The sequence below is a fragment of the Nyctibius grandis genome, chromosome 10, assembly GCF_013368605.1.
Source record: "Nyctibius grandis isolate bNycGra1 chromosome 10, bNycGra1.pri, whole genome shotgun sequence".
NCBI lineage: Eukaryota > Metazoa > Chordata > Aves > Nyctibiiformes > Nyctibiidae > Nyctibius > Nyctibius grandis.
The window spans coordinates 34,918,401-34,940,563 of NC_090667.1; the positions used below are offsets into that span (position 1 = coordinate 34,918,401).

At 41.1% G+C, this 22,163-nt stretch overlaps 1 protein-coding gene across 6 annotated transcripts in view; it reads right to left on the reverse strand.

The window, feature by feature from the left end:
- TMCC1 (transmembrane and coiled-coil domain family 1) overlaps positions 1-22,163 on the reverse strand; it is a 118,520-nt gene that overhangs the window by 86,820 nt on the left and 9,537 nt on the right. For 5 of the 6 annotated variants that reach the window (XM_068409513.1, XM_068409506.1, XM_068409510.1 and 2 more), the window contains one exon: positions 14,654-14,710. The gene's annotated coding sequence lies outside the window, so the exon portion shown is untranslated. Of the gene's footprint in view, positions 1-14,653; positions 14,711-18,073; positions 18,125-22,163 lie in introns of those variants that run through there. The other variant, XM_068409509.1, reaches the window with a different exon arrangement.

Sequence of the window (22,163 nt, forward strand, 5' to 3'; positions counted from 1 at the left end):
GGGCTCTTCCAACCTCATTGATTCTGTGGTATCCTGTAGGGACCAACATCATTAAGGAGCTGTTAAAGAGCATTCCCAGTGCTACTGCACTGGGACAGTTTGCCTTTACTTAATTTGAGAGAAAAGAAAACACTCAGATGGGATAGAAAGCAGCAGTCTGATGTAGGAAAGGGATTGTGGGATTCTGTCAGTGAGAGAGCATCTGACAAAAATCCAACACACCCGCGCTCTGTGTGAATCCCCACCCCATGGGAAAGTAAGAGACTTTTGCAGGTAAGCTGTCTGTTGCTTTATGGCAGGCTTTGTCAGTCTTTGAGAGCTGGCTGGCTCCTACCTAGTCTTGGCACTGTTCCTGGGAAGAGCTGCATGCACCAAACTGACACTATCTCTAGCAAGATGATCACTGAGCAACAGGAGACTGCCATAATGGTTCATTCTGGAGGAAGAGAAACACAGGCTTCTGCCCTTGCCATTTTATTTCACACAAATCGTTCAGAGCTTAAGGAGTGTGCTGCAATTTGAGTACTAGTTCTTTGCAGACAGGATTATCATGCAAGAGACCTGTTCCCTGAAGTCCACTCTCAGTACCTGGGCGGACTGGAGAGCAGGCAGAGAACTGCCTGTAATGAGGTGCTGCTGATACCTTGTCTGCCACAGTCCAGCCCACATTAATAAGAAAGCTAATGAATGCTATGAGAACATGTACATATGCAGGGGAAAAATACTTAGAAAAGTAGCTGTTTGGGTGTAAATTGAATGGGTCACTGCGCTGTGTATTTCCATAGCAGGTTGTCACTGTATTTCCCTTCTCTGAAGTTAAACTTTACTCCTCCCCAAAGAATTACAGAAGCAGCTAGGTATAGTAGTGTTTGAGATCATGAGGTGGAAGGGATGGACACCAAAAAACTGCAGGGCCTCTTTTTTAATGAGACCAGAAATCCCACATATATGCCTTAAACCAATGCAGACAAAAAATCCAGGGTGCAGGCTTCTTATTCATCGGTGCTCACATATGAGCAGACAGAAGTGCTGGCAGATCAAATTTCTACCAGACATCCTTCCCTCAGAACAAAATTTTATTGTGGCCTATTTCTTTCAGGCTCCAAGCCATGATCTAAGAATGCAGCTTTTCTTTCAAGTGATGATTATTAAGAGAGTATGGGGCAGGATGCATTTTTAAATTTTATTTATAATTCTTTCTATTAAGCTTTTTTCTGCTCCACCATTATAGACTTAATGCCTTTATACTTCTAAGGCAATCCGAATATTTCTTAGTCTCCAGGCGTGCAAGTGTGCTAAAAACATTGAAGCTGATCAGCAGTTATCTAATACAAACTTTCATGGGAATATAGTTATACTAGATCTAACAGAAATTTACAGCAAATATAGTTGGTTTCTCTATAGCCACATATAAACAAGAGATGGGATTTGTATCACCAAAGTAGTATAAAAATAAAAAGAAGAAACCACATCCCTGAGAAACCTTAGAAGCCCCAAGGAAAACCCACACCCTTGTTTGACAATTTTTGAATTACCAAGGTTTGTGCATAACAAACACGCAACTGGCCTCGCCTATCAGAAAGATTCAGAAATAACTGTAAGATTAGCACACGTCTAACTCTCTGTGTAAGGTGGTGACAGAGCACCACTGTTTTGCAACTGCAGCTTTAAAATTGTCTTGCTGCTCAGAGCTCTCCCCATCCCTAAGCAGCGTGTTTTGTAATAGGAGAAGGCAGGAAAAGGGTAAAAAGAGTAAAAGCTTTACGAAGTCACTGGCTGCACGCTAAAGGATGGAGAGCCAGGAGCCGAACACAGCAACGCAGCTGGCAGGGCAGAGGCCAGAGCCCACCCCGCAGTACCCGAGCGAGACGAACAGGAGGGGCCCAGAGGTTGTGGCCAGGTCCTACCAAGAGTCCAGATCACCAGACAGGTTTGCAGTGATGAGGCAGGGCCGAGGTCAAGCTAGGAAGCCTGTCCGCAAGTGAAGGCCAGGTCCCATGGCTGCCGGGCAGGGCCGCAGCAACACGGCGGGTGGAGAAGCCAGTCAGAGCAGGGCCAGGGCCAGGGTGAAGGCAGCCCACGGCTAACCGAGACAGGCGTCACTGGGCAGGCCGGTACACCAGGCCCGCCTCAGCAGAGCCCCCGTGCCCACAGGTTTGGGTGGAGGGCCCCGGCCAGGCCCTTCAGGGCCGTAAAGTGCCTGCAGGGCCCCAACACTCAAGAGAAAAACATTAATCACAAATAATTGAAGAAAGGTTTTAACTTACAGTGAGGGAAGACATTAGAGTCAGGCCAATAATCAAAGAAAAGATGAGAAAAAAGCAGAAATAATAGCTGTAAGAAAGAAGAGCAAGAAGAAAATAAGTGGGCAAAAGGGAGACATAGCAGCCCTGGGCCAAGCTGCTGGGTTAGCCTGGTACTACTGCCAGGAGATCAGGAGAATGGAAGAAGACGTGGGAGACTAGCTGGTGGCAGAGGGGCTCTTGGATCTGCATCAGGGTCTGCTCTCAGATTTGCGTTCAGGGCTGTTCTCAGAGGACAGAAAGAGCTGAAGCAGGAAGGACACCAAGAACATTAGTAGAGGGAAGAGCGAGCCTTGGCCAGTGAGGCCCCTGCCCTGCTGGCCTTGTTGCCACTCTCCTCCTGGTTCTCCATCTCCTCACCTCAGTAAGCCCCTGGCCTCGCTGCTCCCTGACGGGTTTACTCTGAGCCTCTGGATGAAATGGGGAGCTCGGATATTTATCCCCATTTCTGCTCAAAGGCAGCTTCATGACAAGCATCCTATAGACATTATGCCTGACTTAACATGACATGGAGGGGAAATCTTCCAGCCTCAATGTGTGGAACAGTGTGAAGTTCATACTGACATTCATTACAAATGCTGCACATCCAAGGCTTCTTGTTGTGTCCTGGCTGAGACCTAAATGAGTGTGAAGTGGCTGACAGCATTCTCACCACCACGGCAAATTATTTCATTTGGCTCCTGATGATCAGCAGGTGATGCAGAGGTGCCGAGGCATGACAGGAACACACAGCAGGAGGCCACAAAAGACATTATTGATCCAGTCACTAGAATGAGATGTCTCAGAATAATTATGATCAACCACAGGGTTTACTTACTCAGGAACAAGGGATCAATACTCAGACAGCTTGGGAGGAATGACTTGCTGGCATAATGAGTTTCTCTCTTCGTGACTATGAGTGCTAAACTCACAGTTCTCATACATTGGGAGAGAGAACATGTTTCCATTTTTCAATAAGTAAAACTTGCCAGGTTTGCCATCTTCCTGAGGATGCAAGCAGAAAATGAAGCCTGTGGAAGAGACAAAATGGATTCAAGAAGGTGAGCACAGTGTACTCAGTTGTGTTTCTCAGAGACTCAGTGCTTTCAGGCTTCACAAGGGAAGTACAAAGCCCGTGTATACTCCTGCAGCTCAATTTGCTGGTAAGAACCTTCGTGAGAACAAAATTGAATGTTCTTACAAGAAGGAGCCTACTGTACAGGGAGTACTTCAGGAGAAATGTTGGAAGGAAGGACAACAATAATGATGAGGTTGCAAATTTTAAAGACTAAATTGAGTCGTGTAAGATTACCTATTTAATGACCACATCCCGAGAAATGTAGGTCCATCAGGCCTTTTGTTCTAGATCCATGTATGTAATAAGAAATGAGAAAATGCAAACACAGCTATAAGCCTAAAGCAGCAATAAGATCTATAATTTCTATTTGTGCTAGAGGAGATTAAGTGTCATTAAATAAAATAACTCTTCTTCAAGGTAATTGTTTCTTTCTATCAGCTCAGTATATAAGTAGCAAAGAGGGATTTTGACTGAAGGTGATTGCTGTTTGACATTAATCCACTCCGGCAACGAGCTCCTACAGGATCTTGCACAAGGCTTGCAAGACGTTTGCCACTAGAAAGTGCTGAATGATGGTAGTGAGCTAGCACACCTATGAAGTTACAAAATTATTCTGCATTTGTAAAAAAGTATTTCTTCTGTTGAAATTTACAACTAGTAAAAATAACGAGGGAGACAGTTTGTGAGAGCAATCAGAATCCAACCCTGCCCTTACTCACCAGCCTGTACTTGTAGTCATGAATGCTCAGAGAAGATAGACACAAAAATGTTTTATTTAGGGATACATCATTTCACCACCTTTCTTCAAGCCCTTCCACTCCCACAAAAAAAAGTGAAGTAAATATGCCTCAAGCTTCATGATGCTGCAGCTTTGCTCAGCAAACATCTAATTTTTTGTAGTGAAGTGAGTACATACCTACTTGGAGTCCAAGATTAAAACTATCATTTACTCTAAGTGCTATGTAGTGCAGGCACCTTCTTCACGTAGTTGAAGATACTTTATGAAATCAAAGCAGCTAGTACACAAAGAAACAGTGAACACAGAACATGGATTATCTGTATAGCCCAAACCACACAGACATTCTGTTTATTGCTTTGTTTTACAAAGATATCTAAAATTTGTCATGCTCCATACAACAAGCTTTTTCTCTCCCTGACTTGGTCAGACATTGAGAAGATGACGTAAAAGATTTTTCTGGTCTCATAAACAAGACTTGCCAGCAAAGAAGTTTGTTCTACATGAGGTACTGCTGGATCAATAGGTAAAAGGCTGAAAGGAAATGTAACCTGCCAAGGAATAAAGACGCATTTTGCCGGAACAATGTGTTGTCATTAGGTATAATTGGGCAAATGGTGGTGTGATCTTAAAAGCCTCAGTTGATCATATTCCCTTGAGTCCATTATCCAGTTAGCAGAAAGGTGCATTAGATACGCCTTGTTTTATTGTACTGCTGAAGTGGAGAGCAGGTGTGAGAAAACAAACAAGTTTGTAATCCTTGCTTTGCAAATCAATTCCTAATCACTCGGGCTCTTATTTCCATACCAGATATAACTTTTTGATATTTATGAGAGCAACTTGGCAGCTCCCCTTTTGTGACTCAAACAAGTAGCAGGTCCAAGAGATTTTTTTTTAAGACTTTTAATTTCTAATACTAGTGCATATGGTTTATTTCAGGTCAGAACCAGTAGCTATAATGAGACACCCAAGCGAAAAAAAGATTGGATGAAGCCCTGCTGAAAATGCAAGCCACACAATGTAAGTGGATAATGTATAGTTCCACTATTTCCTATTTCACTGTGTGAGTATAAGTTTGTAAGAATAAGACTTTGATATATAAAGCCCAACTTACATCTTCCATCCCCGTTAAGAAGGCACTTTTCTCCCTATGTTACTTCACTACAACTACCATAACTTATAGGATAAAACTGGAAGAGAGAAGCCTACTGCCAGGATATTCACAGCATGTTCACCTTTGAAATATGCTCAGTCTTTGGGACCACAGTCTGCTTATCTGGCTGGATATGGTCCAAGAGACATCCGTTTCAACAGATGTTCAAGGGAAGCCAAAGGGTAGGAGGACAGGCATTGGGATGAAGAGGAGTTTTTAGTAAGTCTGTTGACTAGAGAATTCCATGTGAGTGGGAAGGAACTGTAAGTTCTCCTGTATTACCACTATGGCTGTTTTCATTCCTCTGTTGTAAGACATTTTGTTGAAGAGCGTTAATGTTTTTGAACAGAGTAAAGTACACCAGCACATCTTGTGCAATGCAGGAGGCAAGGGACTGGATTTGATGGACCACTGGTCTGAGACAGTACTGTATGACAAGCTGTGTGCTATGAGGTGCTAAGATTGCCAGTGGCAGCCCTACAAATTGTTTTGTAATCTCCCTACACACAAGTGAATTCCTATGCCCACCATCCTCTGCTCAACAATTATCAACAGCAGTACACATTAACAGCTTGATTAATAAGGGAACTTTTAATTAAAACCTAAAAGAAACAGGCATTTGACCCACTGGAGAAGAAAGTGGAAAGTACTGTTTTATTGCTTAGTGGTGGATTTCACATAACAAAGTTACTGCAAAGCTGACATTTTCCTTTCTGGGTCCAAGAGCCACGACTGAGAGAAGAACGAGCTGGTAAACTAGGACATAAATTAGACACAAAGATCACAGCTACCTCTGGGAGAGAAATTAAGCTTGTCTAAAGCGTTAAAGCTAACATTTTCGGAGTGATACTGTTTTACATGTTGGTACAGCACCATGCACAGGAGCATGGCTACTGCACATAAATAACAGTGTGGCATGTGACAATGCAGTCAGTCAGTCTTGGTCATCATTTCCAAGCCACAACAGGCCACACTGTATGTCCTCCTGTGGCTGTCTGGTGACTTCCAGGGAGCTATGCCAATGTTAGGGAAGGCTAAAAGTCAAGCAGTTCACTCAAAAACCATCATGAAGATCACTCCTCATGTTGTGCCAGGCTCTAAGATCCCAGGAACATCCCCCAAAGCAATGTGAATACTTCTTTGGAGTTGTCAGCATAGAAGTAGTTGAGATGCAGCAGTGACTTAACATGAATAATTTTTCCTTATTGTGATCTACCCTGTTTAGGGATTTAGGCTGCTTCTTTTGTCTAGTTTCTGTAAGATACAAACTGTATGCAAAAATCTTTCTGCTCTCAGAAATTCTTTGTTTGAACCACCCTACAATTGCAAATGGGGTGTTATCAAAGCAGAAAGAGCAGTGCATTAAAAGAATTTAGATTTTCTTCTGATAAAACAATTATTGCTAAAAAACACAGCACACAGGTAATTGGTGTGATGTTTTCAGATTCCCAATACAAGAGCTTTGAGAGGGAGTTTATCAGCTCTGAAGAGGCAGCTCCCACACCAATCTAAGCACAGACAAAGCAAAGGCATTGCAGTTCCAAAAGTAACTGTCTCCTTCCAATACGGAGTTCTGGCTCAACAGTCACTGGCCTTGCTTGGTCATCACATTGTCTGTGGATGAGGAGGAAGCGAGAGCAGGCAGAAGTCTGGCTACAAACTGCCTGCAGGTGCTGCGACCCATGCCAAAGAGAGAATCAGAAGAGACATTTGCTTCTGCCAACAAACACCTAAAGGCTGCCTGAGATGGGCTCCCAATACGTCCATTTTATTTTGTCTTCCCCTCCCTGCCTCAGGGGTTGAGTGCGTTGCAGGGTGGGCCTACACTGTCAGAGTGTCTGGCTTGGGGTACAAACCATAATTATTACATGGGGTAGTGCTATCGTTAGAGAGTGCAACATTTTCTCATTTGTGCAGAAATATGTATCTAAATTAAATGCAGAGCTGCTAAGGAAACAATAATATTTACTACACACTTCACTACCTCGTCATCGTTAAACATAATTGAGTTGTGTTCTAATTCTACGTGGAAGCATCCTGTGAAGAACAATGTCACAGAGCAGCCCCAGAGGGCCTGGAATTCTCTCTGTCAAGTGGTAATTAAATAATTGTTTGGGATCTTTCTTTTCTAAATAAGCAGGTAACAGTTGCCCCTGCCCTTGATAAAATAAGGAAAGATCAACAGCACAATTTGTTGCAATCCTAGAATTACCTGAACTGAGAAGCAGGTCTTATTACATCAGGATGAGGGCAGAGTAAATATTTCAGTCTTTGTCCTGGGAATGTCTAGCCCTGTGCCAAGAAGTTCTGACTCTTCTTGATCCATCTGATCAGTATGCTGAATTAAATCAACTGGAACTGAGCAGTCCCTACGATTTATGCAAGCAAGAATATGGTATGGATAGGAAGGAAGAGGAATGAGACTGCCTTTTTCAGTGATTACTTGCAATTAGATCTGATTATGCTTAACAGTGACCCAGTTGACACTGGTCTAAAACCAGGCTGCCCCAGTTCTACCCTCTCTGTGCCTTGTGTGACTGTGCTCTGTCCCTTGCACTAGCAGTTAGTTATAAAACTAATGAGTTCCTTGAACCAAGATAATAATATGATAGTTACCATCAACTACTGCTTAATTACAAGGTCACCAATTGCATATTTTCGTTTTCTCCTCAGTCCTTATGCTCCCCTAAAGGTAGTTTGTACACTGTGACAGATACCCTAAGGAAAAATGCTTCCCTGACAAAGAACCCTGGTGGAAGTATAAGGCCTATCACCTGGCCAAACAACACAATAAACTTCTTTCTCTGCTGTTTAGTGGCTAAATTAGGAAGTCAGAGTGTTCTTATTTTCAAGTTTCGTATGAGAAGTAGCAAGACTTAATTTGAAAACATCTTGTTCAGTCAGAAACATCTAAATGGTCATTGATTGTTTTTCCTTAGTTGGATGTGTGAGTCTCTTTAAAAGCAGAAACTGTTTGTTATTTGTCCTCTGTTCCTGTTGCTAGACAGGCTACAGGGCTAGTGTCAACATTACTGGAATAAAAAATAAAGAGTTTGAACAAGTCAAGCCTAAACTCTCACAGTCCTGAGAACCAGGAGGATTGCCACTTCTAATACAAAGGCATTAGTGTTACAACCAAGAAATATGCAGCCGGGTTCTCTTAGCAATATATGCCAGACTTCCAGGTAATCTGGAACTACATTGAAAATAATATCTGGCAAAACTAACTTTACTGGCAAACCAACCCCTTTCATCCTTGCTCTTGAATGCATTTCTTTTCCCCGGGTGTGAATGGATGAAAGTTAATGGGATTCTTTCCATGGGACATGGATACACTCTGTTAGCACCATGTTTACTTAATTTTTTAGGCAGACTAAACCTTAGTATTTAGCAATGGGGCCTAACTTTGCTGAGGGTTTATTGCTATGTTCTTTCCCATTTTCATTTGTTACCAAATTGCACGCTGTCTTCTTCCTTCTCAATAACCAGAGCTCTAGAAATTCTGTAGAAGAATCGGTTTAATTTGTTGCCTGACATTTTAGTATCGCCCTTAAAGTGTGGTACAGAGAATTAAAAAAAAACAATCTGCCAAGTAAAGTATACAAACTGATCACTAGAAACAAGGCAGAAACCTCCACGCACTTGGCCAAACATGAAACTGGAATAAAAAGCTAAAAAGGAACCTGACACTTGCTTCCAACAATAGTCTGCATCCTCACAAAGCTGTGGTGAGCCAAAAGCCTGATGAAGGACTGCTAAATGAGGCTCTGTGTGCCTCCAAAGAGGGTCTGATTTGTCTGCTGAACTATTTTACATCAGTGTGGCACCTGTGTCTCTCCTGATGCTCGAGTGAGTGTGACAAGGAGAGGAAGCAGTCCAAGAAACACTGCTAAAATGTATTCAGCCTAACTTCTAACACTGATTATTCCCAGTGTTTACTTCTAAAGGAGAAAAATGCAGTTAACTTCGCACACATGCTACGCAGCCTCTGCCAGCAACTCTACGTCAAAGACAGACCCTTCATGTTTCTGCATTTTCAAGCTTTTCTTGCACTTGTTGTCCCCATTTGAACACTTCTGAGACACCCAAAGGAGTGTTTTGAGTGACTGAAGTCTGAGAAGCGCAGACGCAAACCAGAAGCTGATAATTTCCCTGCAATGTCAGTACAGTCAGGTCTTAAGAGCTGACACTGAGGGATCCCGTGGGGTTTTCTGAGCTGTTTTTTCATCACTGCTAAGTTTTCTCACTCTAGATTTCAGTTCTCCTGAAACTTCAATCAAAAGTTTAGTTTTATTTAATCTGATTCCTAAAGGCAAACCAGTTCTTACTATGTTCATCTTTCCCTGAACAAAGAAATGTTTCTAGAGGTCCAACAGAAAATTGAAATTGGAATCTGAGTACTGTGATCATTTAGGTAGCTTATGGCCACGTGGCTGACTAGCGTTGTCTTTTGCAGCCAGAGTTTGACTTCAGAGCTGGAATGCAAGGAGAGAGGAGGCAAAAGGCAAGCAGGAGGAGGTATACAGAGAAAAGCAGAGAAAGGAGGGAGTCACAGCCGGGAGGAGCTTTGGTGACACTCAAAAGAGCACAGCTGTATCTTGCGATGTTCAGTTTGGGTCCATGCATTTCATTTCTAATACAGCCCCAAAGGGAATTACTCAACTTCTCTTTTATTGCAGTTCCCACAATCTCACATTATTTTACTGCTCTTTCTGATATTGACTGATACCAGACCCACAAGAGCAGCTGAAGCATTCGCATCAGTGCCAACTCAGCCCTGTTACAACCTATGGCTTGTCTTGCTTAGAGATTTAAGAAAAAAACAGGACAGCTCCCAAGGAATGAAAAGCACATCTGGAGGGAAAATTTTCAGCATCACCTGGATGCTGAAAGTTTAATAATACAAGGACCATATAAATTTATACCAGCTAAAAAAGATATATGGATATAGCTCCCATTTGCTTCACTGGGCTCTGAACAGCACAGCAGCACTGGCAAGTACAATCCTCTGAAAAGTACCTCGTTAGCTCTGTCAGTCTGCCACCGCCGCTACAGACCAAATCCTGGAAAGAAATGCCACTGAACAGAGGAGCTGCTGTTGTCTACCAGATAGGAAATTTACTCCAGACTGGACCAGAAACAATTAATAGACTATTTCCTATTCATAAGCAAAAAAAATCCCCCAAAACCTAGACTTCTAGCCTCATGCTATCTAATCTTTATTTTAACTTTTTAAAAAATTAAGCAAATTAATCCAAAATATCACTCCATTGAAATTATTGCCTCAACCCCAACCCTGATTCAGTCTTGAACCTGAAATCAAGGGAGTTTTGACAGGGAGAAATTTGGTTCTGCTGGGCTATCAAACATTGCTGGTGCCAATTTAAAACAGAGGATTTACCAACTGCTGTAGCATCCACTAAACATGCTTAAATGAGATTTCTTTGTGAGGAAACTTATTCCAGAGTCTTCTAAGCTTCACAAAACTGTTATTTTTTAGCATCACTATAAAGAAACTTTCTTTTGAGACTAGACATTGACTTAATTTGATTTTTTTCCCCCTATATCACAGCAAAAATTACAGGCAGTCACTTCATGAGTCATTTGTTTATCTCAGTGCCTTTGAAGCACAGATGTGATCAAGGACATTTCTGAAGCAGAAAAACATTAAATAACCAAAGACCTTTAGCAACCTGTAGTGATATCAAATAAGATGATACCATATCACTCACTTAACTTTTTTCACTCGGGTTTCCAGGAGATAGCACCTCCATTCTGCTAAAATCACAGACTTATTCTAGATCTGTTCTACAAGGGCCAAAGCTGATTCACATGCTATAATAGGGCTCTGCTTCCACTCTCACACCCAGAAAGACAGCGGTCAGACATACCTCGCACATAGAGACTGCCACTGTCACATATATTGTCAGACCCTCAAAAGACGAAAGTGCCTTAGGTCTTACACCAGTCCTTACCCAGGAGCCTCAGGCAGCCTTTTGACTATTGGAAAACCTGGCAGACCCCGAACCTGTGGCAATGTGCTCATAGGCAGAAATGATGAGGGATGTACAGAAATCTTTATTCTGCAGAATTCTCTAAACATCTCACGCTTAGCTAGATCAGAGTTACTCCTGTCTGTCAGAGAGGTAACTAAGGCCAGGGCAAAGTGCTGGGTTCAAGTCTCCAGATTCTTTTCACAGCACCATGTTAAAGAGCAGCTGAACCATCACTGACAGAAGCAAACTTCATCTGGAGATGTGAAATACTTAATATAAACCAGTTCCAGCTGAACTATGTAACACACTCACGGATGTGGGTACCATTAACTTAGCAGCCATTTAGCAGTGTTTTTCAGCTCCCCATTACAGCCTGTATTGACCAATGCTATGTACCTTCAGGCAAAGAAAACTGCCACATGCCTTCTTTCTTCCTATGCAAGTATGTGTTTATACAACTACTTTGCTTAGTACCTGGCCCCATACAGAACTGAAAGTGACTCTAATGAAGATGGAGTTACTGTTTTTCAATAAAAGCACAAGTAGTTGTAAAAGGTCAATAAGATTTACTCTGGTATTGGCTTAGAGATCATTTGTTATTCAAATGACAAAGGTACTATGTTTATAAAGTACAGTTAGTGATCAATGGCACCACCTGTTTATCAGGCAATCCTTGGCATTTCCATAATTTCTCCATGCAATAAGACTTGAGCTTCGCTTACTCAACATGAGCAGCGGAGGCTCAGAAATAATCACAGATTATTGCTGACATCTTCCAGAAAGTATTTTAAAAACAGTCTATCAGCTTCTTGTTCTTGATGAACCATTTCAAATGTCAAAATGTTGGATCATGTATTTGAATAATAGCTACAAAAATGTAATGTTATGAAAGTTTTAACTCCACATCTTCCATGATGTCCTCTGAACCAGAGTCATGGAAATGCAGGTCTAAAAAGGACTTCTAAGAATACTTTTTTACTTTTTATAGTTGCTTTACTTCTTTTATACTTTCTAGATCTATAAGCATCTGCTAGTGACCTATAGATCATCACAGAGCAAATTTAACAAAAGGATTGCTTTTATTAATGACCCTTTACTCATCCCTTTGAAGTCATTCTAAACCCTGCACTGTCTCGTACCACAAGTTGAAAGTCACTGATGCATCACAGCTATCTCTGCATTCCAGGAGTGCATTCTAAAATTCTATCATACCATTTACGTGCCAACATAGAACATTTCAAAACTGATAGCAGCTATGGACAAGGAAAGAAGGAAATCTGGAGGAGAAAACTGTTTATTAAAGTCATCAGTGGTTTGTAGAAAGAGTCCTGCGAAATTGCTCATTTAACAGGATGTTACGTCATTGTTTATGGGCAAAGAAAAGTGTTCGTATCACAAACAGTCACACCACAGCTTCACTGGAGTCCAATCAAACACGACTTTTCTGTTTACCATTTTCTTGACTTAAATTTGCATGCCAGGCCCACTGGGCTTGGTGAATTCTACTTGCTTCCTAAAAAAAAACACCAACAACTATTAACAATGCTTTTGACTTCTCTTGTCACCCTGAGACTTCAAAGCACACCACAAACACCAAAAGTCACTGTATTGTATCACTATTGCTTATTTGTGGACAGGGAACACAACAGTCAGGTATTTAAGGGTCTACCTAATTTCAGTTACCATCTATGAAAAGTCTGACTCTGATTTTAACTACAGTTGGGTTTCTGCCTTAATGCACCACTAAGAGTCACAGAGCAATTCAATGGAAGAGACAGAAATAGGATGCAGCTGTCCCAATTCCCAAACTCCATTCCAACCAAATGGCCATGTGGCTTCCCAGCTTGGTGCTCATAAAAATACACCAGCTGCTGGTAGTTTGCATCTGCAAACCATTCTCTTACTGCTTTTAAATGAATCTTCGTTCATATTCAAGCTCAGCTGAAAGGGCCCAGGGGGAAGGGAGTGACAGAAGAGTTGAGAAGCATATAGACTTTGCGCCTCTCAGTCTTCTCAGCAGAAGCAGGTACCAAATGACTCAAGGAACTTTTACTCCAGTGCTACATGTTCATTCACTCAGCCTCCCCTGGGATGCACAGAGTGTGCCAGCTGGGCAGATGTGAAGAGGAAGCCATGAGAAGATCACAGAAGCCACTTCTAAAAGCCAATAATACTGGTCTCAGCATATACCTCACCGCTCACATACATGCCTTTATTGTCCCATAAAGCAAGATGTCCAATATTTGGCCTATAGAACAGCTTTAATTATAATCTCTGCCCCCAAATCACAGCTGAATACCCACTGATTCTCACTTCATGCTGTTTGCTTGTAAACAAACCCATTAAGCACCAGTGGAGAAGTCTATTGTTATTACAATGACTATGAAAGTTATAAAGATGTAAATTACATAAAGGTCTTCGTCATTATGTAGCTAGTAGTACAATATGAAAATTATCTTACTTGAACAACTGGTTGTGGGGATCTTCCTCCTCCTCCTCCAAGCCTCTCTGCTGTGCACTAAGCTTCATCTAAATGACTATGAATGATCAGGGGAACAGTTCTAAACTGAGTACTCTATGAACTTCCCTCGTATTAACCAGGTAATTCACTCAACGCTCCAAAGAAGGGACTTGCTGACCTATTGCGCTCTACGCAGTGTGCACATCCCAGCACTGTATTAGATCTCTGGTGGCTTCTGTGGTTAGCTAAGTACAAGCTGTAGTGTTTCCCAGTTGATTTCTAGCCACCAATCCATACCTTTGATACAGTGAAGGCTTGGATTTTAAGTAACAGCTTCCAGTTTCATTGGTGCCATTAGTGATGGGTGCAAGTGATAGAAAGAAAAGCCCCTAACTATTCTCTTTGCCACATGCTTTGCAGACACAGTGGGACTAATGGACAGTTAACTGTATCACTATTTGCTAAGACCTTCCCATAAATGCTCCATGCTGGAACCAGAGAGCAAAAACTCCAGTTGTCTTCATGCTGCTGGTAATGCCAAGTGACCAGCTTTCTTATAAGCCTGCTGTTACAAGGGGGAAGAAATCCTTGCCAGGATAAAATGACTGTCTTCTTTCTTCCAAGTCCTTTTGAAACACTGCAGCAAAGCTTACAAATCAACTGTAACCTAGGCCTGATTAGCTTGATGATGATCTACAGCTACCAAAACTCTTGAAATATCATATTAATATTAACACAACTGACATGATTACTCCACCCTCTCACTTGCTCAATCATTTCATACACCTACAGGTGTATGTACATGTGTATGGCAGGTGTAGGTATATGCAGGTGTATGTATATACACATATGTAGATGCATATGTAGGTGTATGTACATACACCTACACTTCATTCTAACTCTCTTGGGATGGACAGTTTTCAGTTTTACTTCTGTATAGTACTTACCGTAACAGGATTCTGATCTTCGCTGTTGCTGTGCTACAGGACTCTTCAAACAGTAGCCTAAAAGATAAAATGACTAATCTTACTGCAGGAAGAATAACACATGGTGAGCAAATTTAAGCCCTGGCAAAATGAGCAGACCCAAGAACTTAATAACTACTAAGGACAATAAAGGCACTAGAAAAAGGTCAGGAACAGTTCATTAGTAAAAAACACACACATAATGCATATTCATACTCACGGGCACACAGAAACAATAGAGGGGAAGGGAGCAGTATTGAACTGTTATCTGTTTCAACCAGATCAGCTGATGTGAGTGGTACCTGAAATTAACTTTGTTAGTAACACCAGATCCCTGTTCAGAATTCCTCTCTACATCTGATTCCAGGTTGCACCTCCACTAAGAACAGCTGCTCTTGGGTGTTGTATATAGGTAGGCACAAATGCAGCTGCATTACTGACGTGGTCCTGCCACTGGCCCCGTTTCCCATTCTTATCAGACCAACATAGACAACGTGAAGGCAAATCACATTTGCACTGCATCCTTAAAGCAAGGCTTGAGGTCACTCTACTGAATAATTTATAAAAACGAACAGCTGTCTTTTACAGCAACTGAAAGCAACAATAAGATATAAAATTCTGTCATTTTAAAAGCTGCTACAGAAATGTCTGAATTTCAAGAGGAAGATGTTCTATAGTCAGCCACAAGGGCCAGTTCTGGAACTTTTCATTCTGCTTTTACGCTTGTCTTCTTATTTGTGCTCCCACCGTGGTCTCTGATCTCTAACCACTGGGCATGCATTATGTGTGTCAAGCCTTGAGGAGCTTCTGAGCCTTCTGTACCTTCGACATCTGAACAAGCAGGGACTGGCAGGTGGGATTTTCAAATATGCTCTGTGGATTGCTCCCAGTGAACTTGACAGGAGAACTAGCTGCAAGCTGAGGATCAGTGACTTTAAAATACAAACCAGCATTTTCAAACATTTTGCGCCAAACACTAAATCTCTTCTTCCAAATCTCACTAAATCAACTTTTCTCTCACTCACAAATTTGCTTTCACATCCAATTATGGCTTCTCTATCATAATTAGGATGTGTTAGCAACAAGCGTAAAGGAACAGCATGGAGGAAACAAATTAGCATGTTACTCCTTTTAATTGCTATGGGAAGTAGTGACCTCCTATTTACAAACCTCCAACTGACTTTGCAAGTTACTTGACAGTGTGAATCAGACTTACTGCTTGAAAGGAAGCTGGATGTCCACCATTTCTATCATAGCAAATCAGATTTCCCTGAATCTCTTCTTGCTACATCATGAAACTCACCCCAGCTTAAAAACAGTATTTTGGCAAGGTATACTGAGCTGTAAATCTGCTTTGTGCAATGATGACTTCCCTGTTGGAAGTGAACAAGAATCTCTTGAGTGCTGTCGTCAGCAGCTGTGAAAAAACAACAGGCTGGGCAGCTGGGGTTTTTTGTGCCTGGAGGCAAAGGGTCCTGCTTGTTTCATTAAGTGACATTATTTGGTTTGACAGATCCTGGAACGAGCCTGAAACAAGAGGCAGGGCACAATGATACTCTTTCTGAAGATGGCCACTTTCTTCCCAAATCACAGGGTTCTCTTGACTAGAAGACTATAGAAATGACCCTGCATAAACATTGTGGAGATAATTACAAAATAAAGAAACATTACAGTGAATCCATTGAGATCTTTAATTCCAAACTGCCACCATCCCAGAAGGAACAAACTGTGAGTTAGACTGACTCTTAAGTATGCAATTAAGCCTGTCAAGCTCTGACTCCATAATATGCTGTTTAATATTGAAAAGTCTGTCAATGAACCAGTATGTGGGATTAATGTCATAATGCTTTGGTTTTGCTTCCTCATGAAACCATAAAACAATTTAGCTGATATAAGTAACATGTTATTTATACTCCTTTTGGCAACAGTTTTAATGCTATGTGGGATAATTCTCCTTCTCTCTAATATAATAGCCTTTCCTGGCCTTATGGATTTGAATTGGTGAGGGGAGCTCTGTGTGTTCCATGTGGAATTTACTTAGTAATTCTATTAAGAGCTTCCCTGCGCAGAAATTAATGTTCTCATCTCATTCAATACTCATTCTATTAATTATTTAAAACAGAAGATCTAATCTCTCCCTAGATGAAGTTTACTCAAAGGATTTTCTCTTAGTTTCAAGGAATTCAAAAGATTATGCTTCAACACTTCCGTGTTTGCAAAACTATAAAACTCAGGGGCTTATAGTTAGAGCAGAAGGTTTTGCCATTTGTGGAATTTTTGAGGAGGGTGTCAACTGAAAGTTACAGAGCCTTCAAAGGAGGCCCTTTACTTTTGTTCCTCACCATTTCCAGGTCACACTTCAAGTGACATTCAGCATTATGTCAGAGCTTCTAATGATTTCACCAGACTCTCTAGGCCAATTCATTCACCTGGCTTTAACTAGCAGCTACCCCTAAAAGGCCTCAGAGCTCATATTAGACACAAGTATTTCCCACCACAGGTGCTTGCACTAAGCAACAGCACAAGCACCACGGCTGGGGCTCAGTGCTGGAACAGAGATCATGGTAGAGGTTCCCCTCCTAGATTTTATATTCCCAACTACTGAAAATGAGTGGAAAAACTGTTATTATTCCTCAGTGGTTTTGGTTTTTGATGAATCACAACAAAGCCAGCTGGGCTGTGACATGCTGTGCTGCTGACTACTGTGAAGCTCCTCTAGTTGGGTATGTCTGCCACAGAGGGTCCCTTGTGCTAACGCTGGCTGTGACTACAGTGGGCTGCATTTCTAAAACTTAGTTCACATGTGTCCTGGTTTTGTAGGGGATAAAATTTATAGCATCCCTTTTCTGTTCCATGCTGTTTCAGTGTGTGCCCAGCTTTGGGATGGTAATCAAGGCCATAAGCAGTTAAACCCACGGCAGCTGCCCCAGGCTGGCCCAGGTGTGTGCTGTGACATTAACCTCAGGGTCACTGTAAATGGGGAAGCTGCTGGGGAGGGGGCTCTTTGCTCTGTTTTCTTCTCCCTCCCTCTTGGTTGTGATCCCTGGAGGGACTTGCCACCATTCTATAGGCTGAGGATAACTTTGTGTCTTTTGTATTGAATTGATATTGGTTCTCTCTTATTTTATTAATGGGGTTTAAATTTCAACCCATGAGTCTCCCTCCTTTTCCCAGTTCCCTTTCTCAGCTGGGGAGGGGTCTTGGGTGATAGAACAATTGGTTGTTGTTTAGCCCAGGGTGCGGGCTAAACGGAGACAACATGGCATTAAATCCACCGAACACCATCTAGGCCCATTTATTTAGCAAACGAATTTTGAGGACTAGATAGGTATGTCTTGTTTGGAACCCTGCCTCCAGCAATGACTAGTATTTAATACCAGATTTGTAGGTTAGGTGTAATACCTTTTATTATAGTGACTTCTGTTGCTGGGAAAAGCTGACAGTTTTGGGGGATCATAAGTCCTTTTTTAGTCCTAAGAAGAGAGAGAAATTTTCAGACACAAATGCCTTTCCTCAGCTCTGTATTCCTGAAAGCTTGCCTGCCTTGTAAAACTATACCACTGGTCTAATAATGGGGACCATATAAAGATCATTGTGGTTGTACCCACTCTGGCATTCTGATATTATTAAAATTAAGATGAAGAGAAGCAGAAATTACACACCTCAAAAATACAGTACGTACTCCTCCGGGGCAAACTATTTACATATTCTGATGCATGAGAAGCTGCATTTTAGAAAGGATCACAGAGCAAGACAGAGATTTGTCCACCTATTACTGATACCCATCTCTATCATTTTCTCCCTGATTAGTTCAATTCAACAAACTGGGAGGAGTGATATAAATAAGCTGTGCTTTTATATTTTCCAGAGAAAACAAAAGAGCTGATTTGCCTCTCACTTCTGTTCGCAAACAAGTCATTCCTAACTTAAAACACAGTTAACAAGAGGCAGTTCAGACAGAACAGCTTAGATTTGCAGTCATTGCAAGAAATGCAATTCAGTAAATAACCCAGAGGATAAAATTGTTTAAAGAGATGAGAAGCTAGAAACTACAGTCCCAGTGCGAATGTACACTTAATAAAAATCAATGGGATGCTTTAAGTAGCCAGTGGAGCTATTTCTCTCAGCCTTGCACAGAAGTAATGTCATGTAGGCAACCTTTTAAATGAGAAAGATGTGTGCCTTGTGAGGTACTACCAAAAAAACAGGCTGTTTTAATAAGGTAATGCTAAGTGAATGGAATATTTCTGTTTCTAAGCATACTTATTACGAAAACTGCGTTGCAGTCTTAGAACATAGATGTTCATTGCTGGGTGGTTCCTACATTCAGAGGAACAGAAAGGATCATTAGCTAAATCTAATCTAATCAAGTTTCACCCAGGTACTTCACATCAGATAAAAAAAAAAATTGTTAGACTAAAGTATTTCTGTTCCCAGAGCTCAGACTGCTATATGCTGGGGAAACACTGATCTCAGTACTCCTATAAAGACAAAGAATTTGTTGCTGAGATGCCCTGATGATCCTGGCCCACAGAGCAGAATCTCTGTCCACTGCCACCGAGATTCTTGTATTCTCAGAGGAAAACTTTCCTCACCTTAAATGTTTTTGCAACGTGATGGTTGCAGAGTCTTAAAAAGAAAGTAACCAAGGGTTAGGTGACAGACTGGGCACTGACTGCACCGTCTCACGCATTTGGCCATTACTGCACGTGCATTACAAGGTTCAGTAAGAAGCTTCTGCACGGAGCAGCTCCTGCTGTATCTAAGCTGGAGCTACACAGGCAAGCCTTCTATGCTGTCCGGCTTAATTTCAGACTGCAGGGAGAACGACACGCTACTAATTATTTCCAGCTCATAATTACCTATTATGAGGATTTTCACATTGAAGATATGTGGCAAATGCAGATTTATTAAATTGCAGTCATACAAAGTTCCAAAGCACAAGTCTTAGCTATCCTAGCATTTCTAGGTAGCTGAGAAATTCAATATATCAACTACTGTATCACAAGTGAAATCTGACTCGTCCACTCAGAGCTAAGATGAAATACATTCATATGCAAGGCTATTTTTAATATCAAATTCTTAGCTGTTCCTCGAGTTAATTTGCCTATATGATTTTGTATATGTGAAAGTGTTTCAGTTGTTTAACCTTCTCTTTTCCCATCTGTGTTTTTCAAGAGCCATGCTTCAAAGTGTGAGAGGATTTTAAAAAACTCAGTTCAATATGTGGATCATTTCAAGTCAGAGACAGCCAAGTTCTAAGGCTAACCCCACTTAAATTAAAGGAGAAATCTGGCTGATTTCCATGGACTCTGGATTAGGCATTTTGCTAGGGCAAATCTGGGGCTAAACTACAGACAGCTATTGCTTTGTTAAACAAGCAACTCTGGTACTCCTGGGAAGCCCCAGTGCATTGCTTAAAACTAAACATACACAGGAACTGTCTTTACAGGGATCTTTGCTTTGGATGAGGGACTATTAGTTGCCCAGTCACTGTTTACTGGCCCACTACAGTAAATTGCCTGTTGATCTCTGAATTTAATTGCCTTGCAGGTCTTTGGGTCTGCTGCCTGCTCAGGAAAACAATATTGACATGGTCTTAGATTGGCAAAGACAACATCTTCAACATCTTCATAGATGTGCTCTGCACATAAGGCGCATGATGTCTCAAACTCCCTTAGAAATCCAAACAAGAAGGAAAATACATTCCATTTTAGATATAAGTGTTACAAATGCAGTTATAACGCTGTAAGCGCCAATCTCTGTCCCCACTGCAAATCTGGAACAAGTGTTGAAACCTTCCATGTAGTAACAATAAAAGAATCCTGAACTGCTTCAATACTGTGAGCAATCTGTACTCCAGTTTTAGTCCTACATATTGTCATCAGGATCACTAAGATTATCAAAGAACCACTAGCTCTTTATCTGTGCCCCCTGCATGAGCTGGTTTTCGTAGTACCATGTGGAAGAATATCTTAAATAGACAGATGGGTTAAAGAGAAGGAGTCTTACTTCTAGTTACAATAGTATAATGTTTTTTGAAGCACATAGCAGCAACATAACTATGTTTTAATATCTAATGCTATACACCCCATATTCTAATTTACTGTTTATGGAAGCCTATGCCAAGAAAATACAGAATTGTGAGCCAAAAACTGTATGGTGGCATTCAGAATAAGAACCCATGGTAAAAACTTATTTAAATATAATCCATTACATTTTTGTCATTGTTTTTCTTCCTTAGCTTAATAACTTACCTGCCTCTCTGCAGATACTCCATAGTGCTTGCTTAATACAGGATACACAAGCTTCTTTTTGTTAAACAGAGAAAAACCTCCTTTTCTCTATGCTGTGTTACATAAAATTCAACATTATCTCTTTTGAGCATGGAAAAATAGCAATTTCTGGGAGTTGAGCATGGATATACAGAGGTCAGCAAATAACTACCAGAGTTTTAAAATGCATTTAAAATGCAGATCTCTAACACCAGTAAAAAACCCCAACACATCACCTAAATTACCTCACAGCTATTTGCATAAAGGGTCCAGAGGCAGTACAGTATAAGTACGGAGACACGAGCCATCCAAAGAGAACTGAGCAACAGTCCTATTGGATACTGTGTGTGTCTGCAGCAGAAAAAGGGCAACTTTGAAGCTCAGATGTGGAAACAGCTTTAAAGGACTAAACAATCTCTTGGCAGACGCATCAAGCAAAAATCGAAAACTACAAACCAGGTAATTTACCAAATTATTTCCTTTTTAGCTGATTCTAACTTTCCTTCTAAAGATTGCTCTGAGCTAAATAGCCTATGTGATATTCTTAGCACTGTTATCCAAGGACTTCATCAGAAGTGATAGAAACCTGCCAATAAGAGAGGTAATAAACTCATTCTCTATTTTAAAAATTTGTAGAACTTCATAAAATTGTGTATTTCTTTTATGTTCTGAAGATATAATTAAGCTAAATGACTGCTATACTAGTATTAAAAATGTATTCAATTATACCGAAGGAACTCTGCTCACTGGAAAATAAATCCATGATAAGTGCATTAGGAATTCCAGTGCTAGCTAGAAGAAATAGAAAAACATTTGTTATCTGGGCAAGAGGTAACAGAGGATATGATTATTATTATGTCTCTGAAAAAAATACCAGGTGCTTCCCCAATGCAAGAAATCTCCCTGAACAAGGGAGCACAGCTACCTTACGATACTGACAAACACACAGATGGCTACTTTAAATGTATAGAAACAGATATTAAAAAACTAATGGACTATTAAAGTTGGACTTTAACTAAAGGTGGAATGAAAGCGCTGCAAATCCCAGTATTATTTTAAAATAAACCCTTAGCAAAGGGAATTGCCTGGTGGAGATTGTTAGTGCAGGTATATGTGTGTGTACCTGATGTGGGGCAACAGTTAACACGGTTCAAGAGGGGAATTATTTTTGCCTCTTGGCAGAAGACAAAGCAAAATCACTAGCTTTCAGAACTATC